Raw genomic sequence first — 16,744 nt, forward strand, 5'->3', positions numbered from 1 at the left:
CCTCAGGGACTACCTGTATACAGTTTCTCTCCTGAATGGATTCTTTGATGTAGATCAAAGTTGCTCATCTCATTGAGGCTCTTTCCACATTCCAGGCATTTTTAGGGCTTCACTCCCAAGTGATTTTTTTATGTTTATAAAGTTTTCCATTCTGACAGCTCTTTCCACACTCCAGGCATTAATATTGTTTTTCTCCTCAGTGGATTTTTTGATGTCTATAAAGGCTGCTCTTCCAAATGAAGCTCTTTCCACACTCCACGCATTTATAAGGTTTTTCTCCTGAGTGGATTCTTTGATGTTTATCAAGGCTGCTGCTCACATTGAAGCTCTTTCCACACTCCAGGCATTTATATGGTTTTTCTCCTGCATGAATCTTTCGATGTCTACGGAGCTGTTCAACCAGAGTAAAGTTCTTTCCACACTCCAAGCATTCATATGGTTTTTGTTCCGTGTGAATCCTTTGATGTTTATTGAGACTTCCTCTAGCACTGAAACTCTTTCCACACTCCAGGCATTTAAATGGTTTTTCTCCTGAGTGGATTATTTGATGTCTATAAACGCTGCTCTTCTCACTGAAGCTCTTTCCACACTCCAGGCATTTATACAATTTTTCTCCTGAGTGGATTTTATTATGTCTATAAAGGGTGCCCCTCAGACTGAAGCTCTTTCCACAGTTCAGGCATTTATAAGGTTTTTCTCCCGTATGTTTTTTTTTATGTGCAGATAAGCTGCCCCTGTGGCTGAAGGTCTTTCCACATTCCAGGCATTTATACACTTGTTTCTCCCCTGAGTGGATTTTTTGATGTTCACTTAGGTGGCTGTTCCGTCTGAAGCCCTTTCCACACTGCAGGCATTTATACGGTCTCTCTCCTGTGTGGATTCTTTGATGTACCAAAAAGCTGCTCCTCTCACTGTAGTTCTTTCCACACACCGAACATTTATATGGTTTTTCTCTTCTGTGAATCCACTGATGTCTACGGAGCTGTGCATCCAGAGTAAAGCTCTTTCCACACTCCAAGCATTCATATGGTTTTTCACCAGTGTGAAACCTCTGATGTTTCTCGAGACATTCTTTCCTATTGAAAGCCTTTCCACATTCCAGGCATTTAAATGGTTTCTCTCCAGTGTGGATCCTTTGATGTATATAAAAGTGTCCTGCCCGACTAAAGCGCTTTCCACACTCCAGGCATTTATACGGTTTCTCTCCAGTGTGAATTCTTTGATGACTATAAAGGTGTCCTACCTGGCTGAAGCACTTTCCACACTCCAGGCATTTATGTGGTTTCTCTCCTGTGTGGGTTCGTTGATGTACCAAAAAGCTGGTCCTCTCACTGTAGTTCTTTCCACACTCCAGGCATTTATACGGTTTTTCTCCTGTATGGAGCCTTTGATGTCTATAAAGGGTGCTCCTCAGATTGAAGCTCTTTCCACACTCCGGGCATTCATAAGGTTTCTCTCCTGTGTGGATCCTTTGATGTACATAAAGGGTTCTTCTGCAACTGAAGCTCTTTCCACACTCCAGGCATTTATGCAGTTTCTCTCCAGTGTGGAGCCTTTGATGTACATAAAAGTTTTCCCTCAGACTAAATCTCTTTCCACACTCCGGGCATTCATACGGTCTCACTCCAGTGTGGATCCTTCGATGGTTTTTAAGAGCTTCATTTGATTTGGAGGATTTTCCACATTCCGGGCACTGATATTTCTCTCCTCTCTCCTGGATTCTGTGGCGTTTTCCGAGTCTCCCGCGTGTTCCGAAGGACCGTCCGCCCTCCAGGCCCGTCTCGGGGTCTCCGCCCGTTTCCTGCTCCCCGCTTTTCCCTCCAGGCGGCCTCCTTTCGCGGAGTCCCCGTCGGCTCATCCCTTCGGGCGTTTCCCGCCGTCTCCTCCCGGGGCTGCTCCGCGGGGCCTCCTTCCTTCCTCCGCCAGGCTCGCCCGAACTCCTGCAGGGGCGAAGGGGGAGAGGCGGGTCATGGCTTCGTCCCTTCCATGGAGGGGAGTCCCAGCCCCGCCCGGGGAGGAAGGCCAAAGCCTCTGCCTGTCAGTGAGACTTTCCGGGCTGGCCTCCCTCCCATCGCCCGACACGCCAGACCAGGCCTCCCCACTCCCCGCTTTGTCCACCAGAGAGCCTCTCGGACTACGACTCCCGGCATCCCTTGCGCCCTACCTGGTTTTGAGCTCGTCCGCGGCCGCGTCAATTAAGGCGCTGCAGTTCTATTTGTTCCCGGAAGTGGAGGCGGGACTTCTGTGCGAGGTCTGTTCCTGGTTGCTCTTCGTCTTTCCTTTGAACGGACCACCCCGAGGAGTCCTCCTGCCAATCGCCGCCCTCCCCAAGCGACCATTCGGCGTCGTGCTTCCTGGAATCAGCCAGTTGGCGCCTGCGCAGTAGCGAAATTGTGTTCGTCTCCCCCCCTTCCCCGCGGGAGGAGGGGCGAGCGTCTCCCTTTGATCTTTGGGGTCCCGTTTTCTGCCTCCCCCTCGCCCCCCCCATTCGCATCCAGACCGGCGGAATTGGGGGGCCTCCCGGGGCTGCGTCTCCGCCCCTCCCCCTCCCTTAAAGACCCAGGCTCTCGGGGTGCTTCGGACTGGGGTAGATTAGATTTCGGGTGTTACGTTCTTCAGTGGAGTGAGAGGCTTTAATTTGAGTTGAACAATTCCCAAATTGGTCGTCTGAGTTTTTGCAACACTTTAGCAGACCGAATATAAGTTTAGGGTAAAGCAGGGGTAGGCAACCTCGGCTCTTTTATGACTCGTGGACTTCAACTCCCAGAATTCCTGAGTCAGCTATGCTGACTCAGGAATTCTGGGAGTTGAAGTCCACGAGTCATAAAAGAGCCGAGGTTGCCTACCCCTGGGGTAAAGCAAAAATATAATATTGCTGTTTTCTTTCCTTGGAAAGCCAAACTTTGTTCTCTCTTTTTGTATTGTTTTTAACTTGCCCTGTGAACCACCCTGACTCCTTCGGGGAATAGGGCGGTATATAAATTGAATTCATAAATAAATAATAAATAAATAAACTCTCTCTAGGGGGTGAGGGGAGGGGGAGGTTTGGGGATTAAGTTGAAATGCTGGCTGGGAATGGTTTTGACAGCTTTCTCCCCAATTGGGCTAGTTTTGGAGATTAGTTGCAGGACAATTTTGACCTTGGTGGGTTCCGTTTTGGGGGCTATTATGTGCTATTTTGAAAGGGCTGTAGCAATCGTCTTGGACTATAAGCCATTTCTTTGGTGCTTGTTTGAAGTTGTAGCAGCTCTGAAAAAAGATGACATGATCAGTTTGTGAGCACTGCAGATCTCCATGGTCACATGACCAAAATTCAGGCTCGTAGCAACTGGCATGTATTTCTGATAATCCCAGGGTGCCAGCCTCGCTTGTTCACCCTTTATTACCTCTGCAGCTGGTGTCTGACAAAGTCAGGGGAGGAGAACAGATTCACTGAACAGCAGCGTAAATCACTTAGCAGCTGCACTAATTGGCTTAACAACTAACCCTAGGAGATGACCTGACAACTACAGTAGTGGCCAAAATTGTGGAAACTTTGTAGGAAAAGTGTACAGTAGAAATGGCACCTTTGGTTAAGCTTCCACCCATTTTTCTTCTAATTTCTTTTATCAGTGTAGCCTTGTTCACTTAATAATATTATTTTACATCGCTTTCTGGGCAACCAGTCAGCTCTTTGCACCATTACTTTAATTTTATTACATTTTACAAGCTCATTGAATGAACACCAAAAAACCCAACCAACTTGATAGCGATCACATAATGTCCCCCTCTCACCTTCAATAAAAAAAATTCTCCTGAGTTCTAGGTTGCTTCTCTCCTTGACTAGTTTCCATCTTGTCCTGCCTTCAGAAAGTGCTTTGGGGAATAGGTTGACCCACCTCTTCTTTGGGGCAGCCCCTCAAATACTGAAACATTGGTATCACCTCATCCCTGGTTCTTCTTTTGACTAGATTAGGTAAAGGCAAAGGTTCCCCCGCACATGCGTGCTAGTCGTTTCCGACTCTAGGGGCCGGTGCTCATCTCCGTTTCAAAGCCAAAGAGCCAGCGCTTGTCCGAGGACATCTCCGTGGTCATGTGGCCGGCATGACTAGACGCCAAAGGTGCACAGAACGCTGTTCCCTTCCCACCGTAGTGGTCCCTATTTTTCTACTTGCATTTTTACGTGCTTTCGAACTGCTAGGTTGGCAGAAGCTGGGACAAGTAACAGGTGCTCACTGTTACGCGGCACTCGGGATTCAACCCGCCAAATGCTGACCTGATCGGCAAGCTCAGCATCCTAACCCACTGAGCCACCGCATCCCCGCCTCAGCTTCAATACATGCCATCAATAACTGAATCCAACTGTGATACGGTTGGCTCATTGCCAAAGCAAGATGACTCCTGATTGGCTCTCTAAACACCCACGCTCAATGGCTACAATCAGATGAAGGAAAGCGACCTGATACCAACCTAAGCAAGGTGTGCTTCCTTTTTCTGGCTATACCTTTTCATAGAATACAGTAGAGATAATTGAACAAACCTTGTTGCGTTACATCTTGATTAAATTATCTTTCCATTGATACATAATTTTATGATACTACTAGTACAAAAAAGTGGTATTAGCCATCAAACCCCAAAAATACACTTTTCCCAAAAGGTTTCCACAATTTTGGCCACTACTGTATGGCAAAAAACATGGTTTAAAAAAAAAACGGTCAGCAACAGAAATGTTTGGCTAGATTATGGTCATAGGTGTGCAGTTCGGGGTCAATATAGTAATTTATCAAGCTGTCAGGAAGGATAACTGCAAAAAGCATCACGGGCAGCAAAGAGGGTTGGGTCAGTCAGCCCCCTCCCCTCTGGCGGCATCCCCAGCCCCTCCCTGCCCAGACCCAGCTTCTCCTCTCTGGCCCCTTCTGTCCCCAGGACCCCTTTGCAGAACTGCAGCTGAGGGGGAAAGCCCCTCCAACGCCTCTCCCCTTCATACATGTTTTTTTTCTACCTTTGTTGGTCTTTTGGCACCCTGAGGCCAAAGCTGCCACACAGGCACACATTTCCCTCCTATCCCCCCCCTTTGGAGGGGGCTTTTATTACAGCTGCTAGCTGGGCCAGCGTACCCTGAGATATAGCCCCCCCAACCCTGGGTTGGCAGCTATCTCTTTTCCTTCCTGCAAAACAATACACCTGTTATCCGCCAGCACATTTGCAAGTTAACTCTCCTTTCCCCCCCTCCCAACTTACCTATCCATTTCAGTGGGCATCTGTAATCACTCACCTGCTGAGATTTTGGAAGAAGTGCAAAGAGCAACTAAGATAGTTAAAGGCCTGGAGACTATGAAGAAAGGTTGCAAAGATTTGGGTTTGGCTAGAGTAGGGATGTCAAACTCGCGACATCACGTGACATGTCGTGACTTTTTCCCCATTGCCTGCAGTGGGATGGGCGCGGTTTTGGCGTGACGCGCGCGCTTTTGGCGTGACGCATCCGGCCCACGGGTCATCACTTTGACATGCCTGGTCTATAGGGACTCCTGCTTGCTCTATTCTAAACTTGAATTTGCCTTCAGTAACAACCAATGTCAGCTCTGAACTGTTCCCAGGAACTCATTCCAGCTTCAGCAGCTGAAGCATCAAACCCTGAAGAAGATGAGGGAGGGCACAGGATATTATACTCACCTTTTCCCCTCTAAGTCAAAGAACCAGCCCAAATAGTAGTAGTAGTAAGAATAAAGTTGGAACGGACCTTGGTGGTAATCTAGTCCAATCCCCTGCTCAGGCAGGAACCCTATACCATTTCAGACAAATGGCTGTCCAGTCTCTTCTTAAATTCATGGGTGTGCAGCTAACGAGTAGGCCGGCTTGGTTGCTCAACAGGGAGACGCTGGTGAAGCAGGCACAGCAGCGCCTGCATTGAGAAAAGCACATCTTCCTTCTCCTATCCTTAACAATTTCCACAGGGGGATGATCTACATCGAGACTAAAGCTCTTTCCACACTCCAAGCACTCATACGGTTTTTCTCCAGTGTGGATTCTTTGATGTGTATTCTCCCACCGCTTGCAGCAGAGCTGCCATCTCCTAGGTGCAATGCCCGCGACACCTGGTCCCTCCCCGACTCGCTTGCCTTTCCTTCGCTCCCCCTCACCCGGGTTCCCGCTTCTTCGGCAGTGTCTCTGCCCAGCAGGGCTCCTCCAACTCCCAGGGTTGCAACTCCATTGCCTCGTCCACAGGAGGCGAGCGAGAGAGCACACAAGGCTGTCCCGGGAAGGACAAGTAGCAGAGGAGAAATGGGGGTGGCCTTTTTGGCAGCAGCTCGGCAATGGTGTGCAGTCAGACTCACTCATCAGGCTGCCAACTCCGAGTGCTTAGTTAGAGGCAGTCTGTTAGTCCAAAGGAGTTGCCCCGGGTCCCAGGCTAGCCATTGGGAGCCCTACCTGCTCCATCCGCTGCCTCCACTTGCCTTCAATGCCAGTGTAACGCTACTTTATCTGCGCATTCCGATCGCAGCTATTCCGGGGACCTCGGAAAGATACAAAGCAGTGGGTTGGAACCCGCAAGAAGATGGAGGTCCAGAAGATCCACAACCTTAAAGCCCCCCCCCTCCCTCCCACACAAACACAGTGACTGGGGTAAGATGAACTGGCAGACCAATGGTAGGAGACGCGTGCCGGTGGGTCCATATAAGATTGTCCATGGTGTCAGCCGTGGTGGGGTGCCTGAGATGCAGCGGGCGTATTAAGGCAGCCGTGTTCATTTGTCCCATTCCATTCGGGCCGGTTTCTCCTCCTCTCGATACCCATGAGAGCAAGACAGAAAAACCTGTGTGTGGGGGGTGGGTGGGCGCTTGGACTGGATTAATAATGGGCACAAAGAGAGGGATAGGGAGGGAGAGAATATGAATATATGTGGTTGTCCTTACTGGACCTTTAGTAAAGAATGTTTAATGAAATAATTTTTGATGTTTTTTTTAATTAAGAGAGGAGGGATGGGGATAATTGTGCTGTATTTAAAGATGGTAGATAAGTTACCAAAATTATTACCTATTGGGATGAAGGAGAAAGGTGTTTTTTTCTTTCTCCTGTCCTTTTCTCCCCCCCCCCCAATTTTTTTTCTTTTCTATTTTTCTATTTGTAGTTTTTAGAGTTTGCACCGGCTTTTTATTGCATAAACACGAGGACTCAAATAGACACTGAGTATTTTATCTGAAAGTAACCTTCAACCCAGCATCGTTTTTTTGAAGTTGATGATGATGGTAAATGACCATGGACTCGTTGTTAACAACAGGTTGTTCCTTCTGGGTCCATACGATGGGGCAATAAGGTTGAGAGTGATCTGAACAATGAAAATAAACAATATCTCCAGTATGTCCATAAACAAAGGTAGGGCCAAGTATCACCCCATGGTGTGGGGACCGAGAGGGGCGAGGACGTGGCTGCCAAATGACTCGAACCCCTATCCAATAATGTTCAAAATTATCAATGATGTCATAGCCAAAACACCAATAGTTGGCGGTTTGATTGATCATGGGTGGAAAAAGAATCAAGGTTAGCACTGAGTCTTGAATAAAAACAGTGTGAAAAGAGTCATTTTTGACTGGAACCAATGTCAAAGGTGTGAGCCATTGAAAACGGGATGGGATAGCTGGTGAAGTGGAGGCACAATGAAATACTGCAGGCTGAGTAGGCGGCAAAACTTGACATCTGGGGTAAGCTTTCAGGTGGAATTGTGTTTTAGTGGCATCAGTCAGTGGTGTTAGAACAAAGCTGAAAAAAGTCACAAACCATGCGTTATTGGTTGCTGCAGTTGGGTTTGTGGAGCCATGATAGGGACGAACATGACGACCGGGGATCCACAGCACTTTGTCTGGCAGTTGAACAGCTGTGTAGCCTCTTCCCCAAGTGAGAAGGTCTGCAGGGCCTTTCCAAGTTAGGTCTGGAAGTTGGCGATACCACACTTTGGGTTTAGGCTGATCTGCAACTTGAGATGAAAAATGCCGCTCTGCAGCCGTGGTTAATGGATGACCAGTCAAATTAGCAAAGTTCAAAGTATAAAGACAAAGATTTAAAATATTTTGCACTGCCGGGAGGTTGGGGCTTCATTTTCCCCCGTTCTGATTTTTATAGCGATCTAAAGCATGTTTCAGGGTTTGGTTAGCCCTTTCCACCAAGGCTTGGCCTTGGCTATTATATGGAATTCCAAATTTGTCTGTTATTTGCCAATGATGACAAAATTCTGCCATGGCTTGACTGCTATAGGCAGGGCCATTATCTGTTTTGAGTTCTTTTGGACATCCCAGCACTGCAAAGGTCCGAATACAATGATTAATGACATGTTTGGTGGCTTCTCCCCTTTGGGGGGTGGCCATGATGAATCCTGAAAAGGTGTCAATTGAAACATGCAAATACTTCCATGGGGCAAATGGTGCATATTGTGTGACATCCATTTGACAAATTTGGCAAGGCTCCAATCCCCTTGGATTAACACCCATAGGGATTGCAGTTGCTTGTTAGCTGCATGTTGGACATTGCTGGCGAATTGCAATTGCTTCTGCAGCGGTGATGCCAAACTGCTTCTGCAAAGCTTTGGAATTTTGATGAAAATATGAATGACTTTCCCAGGGGGTGAGGGGTTGCAAACAGGCCGAAGGTCCGGAGGCAGCCTGATCTGCAACATTGTTTTCCTCTTGCAAAAAACCTGGGAAAGGCTGATGACTACGAATGTGAGCAACAAAAATAGGATGTGGGCGTGAGAAAAGCAATTCTTGCAGCGTGGAAAAAAGTTGCAATAACTCTGGCTGAATAGAGGGAGACAAGTAAGATCCAAAAATTACAGTGATAGTGTGATAGACATAAAGACTATCCACAATTAGGTTCAAGGGGCGAGCTGAAAAAAGTTGACAGGCCAAGATTGAAGCAGCCAGTTCGGCTTTCTGTGCAGACTTCTGGGGGGTGGTTAATTCTGTTTTCCAAGAACCATTTTCCAACCAGGCACAAGCGCCTCCTCCCTTACTACCATCCAGAAAAACCGTAACAGCATTTCTGAGAGGACTGGGGGAAAGAGGTGAATGCCATCTGATTGGAATAGTTCGGACTAATTGCAAACGATAATCCGGAGGTGGATGGCAAGAGACTTTCCCATACCAATCCGCCAAGGATTATTGAAGGTCACTGGAGTGCTGGAATACTTGTTCCCAGATCTGCAGTGACATTGGAATGAAAAGTGTGTGAATTTCTTGGCCTGCAAGGGCTTGCGTCCTGTGCCGAATTTTAAAGATGATTTGTGCCAATTGAGCTTCTTTAGTGAGAATGGAAACCTTTGGAGTGTGAGACAAATGAATCCATTCAATGATTTTCAGTTTGTCAGTATGTTGAACAATTGCAGCTGTGAAAAGTGATTTAGTGTTTAAAATAATAGCAGCAAAAGGAACATCCGGGATGCTGCGGTCCACCCAGACCTTATGTAGGGCATTACTCACCAGTTGCAAGGATTCAAAATGAGACGATGTGAGTACGATTCTGTCTGCAGGATGTTTAGCAGAGGACAAGGCATGAAACAAGGGAGACAAATCAGCAGTAGACAAGGACAAATAAGGCCTGGCCCAGTTTATTGTGCCCAGATACTGTTGAAGTTGCACCAAGGTTGGTTCTGGAGGCAAATGTAATGCCTGGATGTGTGGATGAGCAGCTGTGCTCAACAATTTGTGGCCCAGATAGGAAAATGGCGACATCTGCTGGATCTTTTGAGGACTGACAAAAAAACCAATTAAAATCCTTGTTAAAAAATCAAAAGTGGCCTTGGCTTCCGGTGGTGGCGCGGCGCCGGAGACAGCCCTTGCGGGCTGCCCGCGGCTCAGCTGTGTTATTTCCACCCGAAACAGCGCCGATCAGCTGTTCGGGTGGATTTGAAGCCCCCTCCTCGGGAGAAGAGGAGGGGGTGAGCCCCCAGGTAGGGGTTGAGTTCTCCGGGGCCGCCTGAGCTTAAAGCTTGGGCGGCTGAAGGATCGAACTCCCCCGTAGCCTGGGTTGCTCCCAGCTGGTCAGCGTCTCTGCTCCGCGATTTCTGGAGCGGAGCCAGGCGTTTGCGACCACCCCTGCCAGAAGGAAAGACTATGGAATAAAAGGAGCAGGCAGAGCGGTACAGGAGGAAAAGGTGAAGAGGATTTTTATTGCTGCTTTCTAGCTTAATGGATTTTATAAATTTAAAAGTGAAAGTGCGTAGTAAGTGAAAGTAAAGATGGCGGTTAAACCTCCCCCAAAAGCTCTTTGGAGTGCTGGAACTTCTCCGATGCAACAGTCATCATTGCAAGCGTTGCTTCTTCCTGATGTATTGACACCGAAGGATTTACAAGATGCTCTTGAAAAATATGCCCAGGTAATTCTGGAAACAATGGGTGATAAATTTGCAAAGATGGAGGAGAAATTGGAGAAATTGGAGGAGAGAATAGAAGAGAGGATGGAAGAGAAGTTCAGAGTGATGAAGGTAGACATTTTGTCTTCAGTGTATAGAGTGGCTGAATGTGTGGAAGATTTGGATGAAAAAGTGGAAGATTTGACTCAAAAGAATGCCATATTAGAAGCAAAAGTACTGGAGAATGAAGATTTAAGAGACAAAATGGACAGAGAACTGAGTCTTGCTCAATATTTCCAGATGCAGTATGCTGTTAGAATCAGAGGTTTAAAAGAGAATATTAAGGAAGACCTAAAGCAGCTGATTTCTGAGGCTCTGGAAGTAGTATTGAGTCAGCCAGCATCTGAAATAAAGGGAGGCATGGATAAAGTGTTTCGTGTGAATTCATGGATTGCTAGACAGAGAAAGTTACCTAGAGATGTGGTGGTTTATTTTGCAAAGAGGGAAATTAGAGATGAAGTTATTCAAGCTGCCTATGATGCTAAAGTTGTGATTGCTGATCAAGAAGTTTTGGTTCTAAAAGAAATTCCTCCAAAGATTTTAAGGAGAAGGAAGGATTTTACATTTTTAGTGCAAGAGCTCAAGCAACGAGATATAAGGTTCAGATGGGAGATTCCAGTTGGGTTGATGGTGATGCATGAAGGTAAAAGGCACCGTTTGGCCACTGTGATGCAGGCGCGTGATTTTTATAATAACGTTTTAAAAGCAACCCCACTATCACTTCTGGAAGCTGCAAAGGGATCTGGAGAAGGAGAACACCAAGAGGCTGAAGATGGACAGACAGAGGAGAATGGTGCTGGAGGAGATCAAGCCACAACTTCTTTGGATGATTTTAGAGAGCAGAGGGAGACGCGTGCTGCTTTAAAACGATCAAAAAAAAATAAAAGAATAAGGTCAGCAGAAGTCTATGGAATTTCCAAAATGTACTCACAGCCAAGCAGTGGGAGGAGTACGGCCTAAAAAAGATAGTCCTATTTAAGCAGTGCTCCAAGAGCTTTGGGATGATATGCATGGCAACTAAATTTTTAACTTGGAACGTTAATGGATTAAATTTACCACAGAAGAGGAAGAAAGTTTTTCAATATTAATGGAGTGGTTGTTTATGTTAAAAGTGCTTTAACAGCGGACTTAATTGAAGCAGATAAGCATGGAAGATACGTTATGATAGAGTTGCTGCCAGAAGGTAAAAAGATGCTTTTAGTTGGATTATATGCTCCTAATCAACAACAAGCTGACTTTTTTAGTTTACCCAGTTGGATTATAAATTTTTTATTTTTATGGGGGATTGGAATGGTGTTTTGGATGTACAGATGGACAAGGCTGGAGCTTTTAAGCGCGTCGTGAGATATTTGGCGTGAAAGACATTCGCATGAAAAGGATTATACTTTTTTTTTTTCTGACAGACATCAATCTTTTTTCCGGATCGATTTTATTTTGTTGACTAATGACTTTTTTTCAAGGATTAAGAAGGTGAAGATATGTGCAAGAACTATTTTTGATTATAGCCCAGTTTGGCTAGAGATTAATAAGGAGAATAGAGATAGGCGCTCGTGGCGCGTAAATGAGAATTTGTTTAGAAACTAGAGAAATGTGGAAGAATATAAACAGCGGATGAAGGGTTTTTTTTTTTTTTTTAGAAATTAATATGAATAAGGGCACCTCTATGGACATGGTTTGGGATGCTAGCAAGGCCTATATGAGAGGGGTGTTGATATATATGAATAATAAACATAGATGTGCTGTGGAAGCTAGGAGGAAAGAATTGGAGAATGAAATTAAACTGTTAAGAGGAATGGATTGAGTATATCCAGAACAAATATGGGACAAATGGATTGAGTATATCCAGAATAAATATGGGACTAAAAAGTTTCATGTAGCATTTGAATAAGCCTTCCCTTCTTTTCTCTTTTTTTTCCTCTTTTTTTATATATTTTATATTAATAGTGTTTGTAGTTATCCTATATGAGCTAGAGAGTGATAGATTTTAGAGTTTACGGTTGTTAGCATATGGTTGTTTATGATTCTTTTTTTTGTCTTTTATACCTTGTACTTAGCTCTGGGAAGTCGGGGGGGGGGAGGGGGGAGGGGTAAGGAGGGAGGGATAGGGGAGGGGTAGGGGGGTTTGTTAAAGATAAAATGTATGATAAAACTTTTCAATTAAAAAAAAAATCAAAAGTGGCCATAACAGTTCCTTTGGGGCCTGGTGCTGCAATTAAAATATCGTCCATATAATGATAAACCAAAAAATGTGGATGCTTATCACGATATGGTTGCAACACCTTTGCCACGTACCATTGACACATGGTGGGGCTGTTAAGCATGCCTTGAGGTAAAACCTTTCATTGGTATCGCTGAGCAGGCTCAGAGTTATTGAGAACAGGCAAAGTAAAAGCAAACAGTTGTCTATCTTCCTCGCATAAAGGAATAGAAAAGAAAGCATCTTTCAAGTCAATGATCATGAGGTCATAATTTTGAGGAATCAAATTCGGATTTGGCAGGCCAAGTTGTAGAGCCCCCATCGGTTTTATTATGGCATTCACCGCATGGAGGTCGTGCAAAAATCTCCATTTTCTAGATTTCTTTTTAATGACAAAGACAGGCGTATTGTAAGGACTGTTGGATGGCTCAATATGAGCACTTTCCAATTGCTCCTTAACTAATTGCTTTAAAGCGTTTAATTTTTCTAAGGTGAGGGGCCATTGGTCTATCCAAACAGGAGTATCAGTTGTCAATTGGAGCTTTAAAGGTGAAATAGACATAGTGAATCTATTCAAGTGTCAATTTAGCTTGAAACTGTTGCATCAAATCACGACCCCACAGATTTGTGTGAATAGGCAATATAACAGGTTGAAAGTAAGCGACTGAAGAAACAAAGGAAGAAGTTACCAGGAGCCACCTCTTGCTGCGCATGGCATGTTGAATTCCCCCTACTCCTCTGACAGCCGGGGCGCTCTCAGTCTCCCAGCCCTGTGGCCATTCCGAAGATCGGATGACACTGACGTCCGCCCCTGTATCCAATAAACCAGAAAAACTCCGGTCACTGATAGTAAACGTCATCATGGGGCGGCCATCTTGGACTGGCTGCTCAACTGCAAGCGCATCCGTGACCTCAGAGGAGGGCGGAGCCGTGGCTGGGACCAACAAAATGGCTGACGCCACGAGGTCCCCTTTGTGAAAAATTGTGGGTGAGTTTCCGGTAACCGCCATTGCAACAGAGGAAAAGTCACGAGAGTCTCGCAAAAATGGGGAAGCTAGAATTCCCCTAGCAACAAGATCGCGCACTGGAAAAACCAGGAGTGGGCCTTTAGGAGGTAAAGGGCATTTAGGATCAGGTTCAGTAGGCAGAAAATAGACTAAGCCAGGAACATTAATTTCAACCTCCTCTGAGGCGACTATGCGAATCGGGGGAGAATGAAAAAGAGAATCAGTGAAAAGATCAGAGGGGTTAGAAGCATTAAGAGGAAAAGAAATGTCAGCCTTTGGTGTCGGGCTGGCTGACTGCCCCTCCTCTAGTTTCCCTGCTGGGAGCCAGAAGAGGTGCGGCATTGATTGGCCCAATGGAACCCCTTTTTGCAGCGGGGGCACACCGTTTTCAGTTTAGCCGATTGGTTGCCTGTTTTGGAAGCACCTCCGCCGGGGACTCTACATTGAGATTTGAAGTGGCCTGGCTTACCACAGTTAAAGCAATTTCCGCCCAGGCGGGACCCCTTTTGGAGTTCCCCCTGGGTAGAAAAGCCAGTGACCATGGCTGATGCCAGTGCTTCCATGGAGTAGGCGGTGGTGCCGACGATGCGGCATTGCTCCAACATTTCCGCCACAGTAACCTCAGGCTTGTTTGCGATAGCCTGAAGTAATTTCTGACAATCTTTGTTTGCATTTTCAAAAGCTAACTTGAGCAGAATTTCATCTTGAGCCTGAGCGTTGTCAATTTGTCTTTCTATAGCAGTCGTCAAACGACTGATGAAGTCTTGATAACTTTCGTTTGATCCTTGCTGAATCTTAGAAAATGTCTGGGTGGGTGTTCTGCCAGACTCATCAACTTTCCTGAGCGCAGCCATAGCAGCTTGTGTGATTAAAGGAAAGCCAGCTTGGTTCATTTGAAGTTGATTGTCCAAATTTAGGAATTGGCCTGTCCCCAATAGTTGTTCTTTGGTTACATTTTGGGGAAGACCTCTCCCTACTAAAATTTGGATTTGTTTGGCATATTCTGCTGACCAAACAACGTTTTGAGCTGGGGTTAAAATCATATCAAACAGCATGCGATAATCAGCGATGGTCATATGAGTGCCAAGGTGACTCAAACCTGTGATCAGGCAGAAAGTGTATTTAGAATGAAGGCCATATTGAATCACAGCAACTTTAATGTCCTTAATAGTTTTTGGAGCTAGAGGAGCATAAACAGGTTGTGCGGGTGGAGGTGGTGGTGGGGCAGCAGCGGCTGCCCCGTCAGCCGCAGCCCCCCCAGCAGCAGCAGTGGGAGCCGCAGCAGCCTGAGGAACAAAAAAGATGACAGGGTCGGCAGCACAAGCTTCTAAATCCTCTGGATCTAACATCCCAGAGGCACGAGCTGCAAGCATAGAGTGAACAAAAGGTGCCCCTTGAATGGGGTGGGGAGGATGTTTAGAAATAGTGATGGTAATAAACTCAGAGGCTTTTTCCTCTTGGTCGGGAGCAGAGGGAGGGACAGGCACAGCAGGGTAAAGAGAAGAGGTAGGAGGAGTTTCCGATTTTTCATAAGGTGGGGGCGGCACGGAGAAGGCCAATGTTCTGTCCGTCCCTCCTATCTGGTTAAAACATGCATAGTGGAGAGTTAAACATTCCATTATGATCCTCCACAAGTTTAAAATTTTTACCGGAGCCCTAGGGGTCTCATGAAAATATTCTCCTAATTTGGTCCATGTAGCCAATTTAAAAAGGGACGCGGTGGCTCAGTGGGTTAGGACGCTGAGCTTGTCGATCAGAAGGTCGGCAGTTTGGCGGGTCGAATCCCGAGTGCCGCGTAACAGAGTGAGTGCCTGTTACTCGTCCCAGCTTCTGCCCACCTAGCAGTTCGAAAGCACGTAAAAATGCAAGTAGAAAAATAGGGACCACCACGGTGGGAAGGTAACAGCGTTCCGTGCACCTTTGGTGTCTAGTCATGCCGGCCACATGACCACGGAGACGTCCTCGGACAAGCGCTGGCTCTTCGGCTATGAAACGGAGATGAGCACCGGCCCCTAGAGTCGGAAACGACTAGCACGCATGTGCGGGGGAACCTTTACCTTTACCTTTAGCCAATTTGAGTGATCCCCTTTCAGGATATTTTGGGCATTGTTCCCACACGTCTAAGTCTCCGTTTTTTACCGGAGGAAGTTGCTTGCCTTTTTTAGAACCAGCAGAATCACGTCGGGGTCACCAGTTGCTGGGAACCTGCTGCTGTCTGACCCCACCGGGTCTGTGAGCAGCCAGGTTGAGAATAATTAGCCTCTGGTGATCTGTCATGCCTCGAGGATTACCTGTAGTTTAGTACTTCACCACTGAAGTTGTTTAAGGCAACCTGTACGGCCTACCTGTTTTACAGCCACATTATTCCACTCACCAATCAGAAGAAATCGTGATTCGAGTTTGGGGAATTCAATACACTTGTACTCATAAGATTACATGCCCCTTGAAAAGTGTGTAAGATTATTCAAATTCAACTATTAGGCAACACAAAATAGCACAATCATTAAACAGCAGCAGCAGCGGGAGCCGCAGCAGCCTGAGGAACAAAAAAGGTGACAGGGTCGGCAGCACAAGCTTCTAAATCCTCTGGATCTAACATCCCAGAGGCACGAGCTGCAAGCATAGAGTGAACAAAAGGTGCCCCTTGAATGGGGTGGGGAGGAGGTTTAGAAATAGTGATGGTAATAAACTCAGAGGCTTTTTCCTCTTGGTCGGGAGCAGAGGGAGGGACAGGCACAGCAGGGTAAAGAGAAGAGGTAGGAGGAGTTTCCGATTTTTCATAAGGTGGGGGCGGCACGGAGAAGGCCAATGTTCTGTCCGTCCCTCCTATCTGGTTAAAACATGCATAGTGGAGAGTTAAACATTCCATTATGATCCTCCACGAGTTTAAGATTTTTACCGGAGCCCTAGGGGTCTCATGAAAATATTCTCCTAATTTGGTCCATGTAGCCAATTTGAGTGATCCCCTTTCAGGATATTTTGGGCATTGTTCCCACACGTAAGAAAGAAGCCGAATTAAGTCTCCGTTTTTTACCGGAGGAAGTTGCTTGCCTTTTTTAGAACCAGCCAATTTCCTGCAATTATCAATTAATTCCCTCAACTCCTGCAGATGCGCTGTCTGCTGTTGAGAGAATTTTCCGCCCATACTCACAAAAAGTC

General features: G+C 46.3%; 2 long non-coding RNA genes across 2 annotated transcripts in view; both read right to left on the minus strand.

Annotated features, from left to right (window-relative positions):
- The window catches only part of LOC308674780, a 32,678-nt gene that overhangs the window by 5,085 nt on the left and 10,849 nt on the right, over positions 1-16,744 (minus strand). The window lies entirely within an intron of this gene.
- LOC308674778 lies at positions 7,066-8,604 on the minus strand. The gene is made up of 2 exons (XR_014027954.1): positions 7,756-8,604; positions 7,066-7,306 (listed from the first exon to the last, which is right to left on the minus strand). It is a non-coding gene; the product is annotated as an uncharacterized lncRNA (long non-coding RNA).

Source organism: Vipera berus (genome assembly GCF_964194415.1).
Source record: "Vipera berus genome assembly, chromosome: 15".
Lineage (NCBI taxonomy): Eukaryota > Metazoa > Chordata > Lepidosauria > Squamata > Viperidae > Vipera > Vipera berus.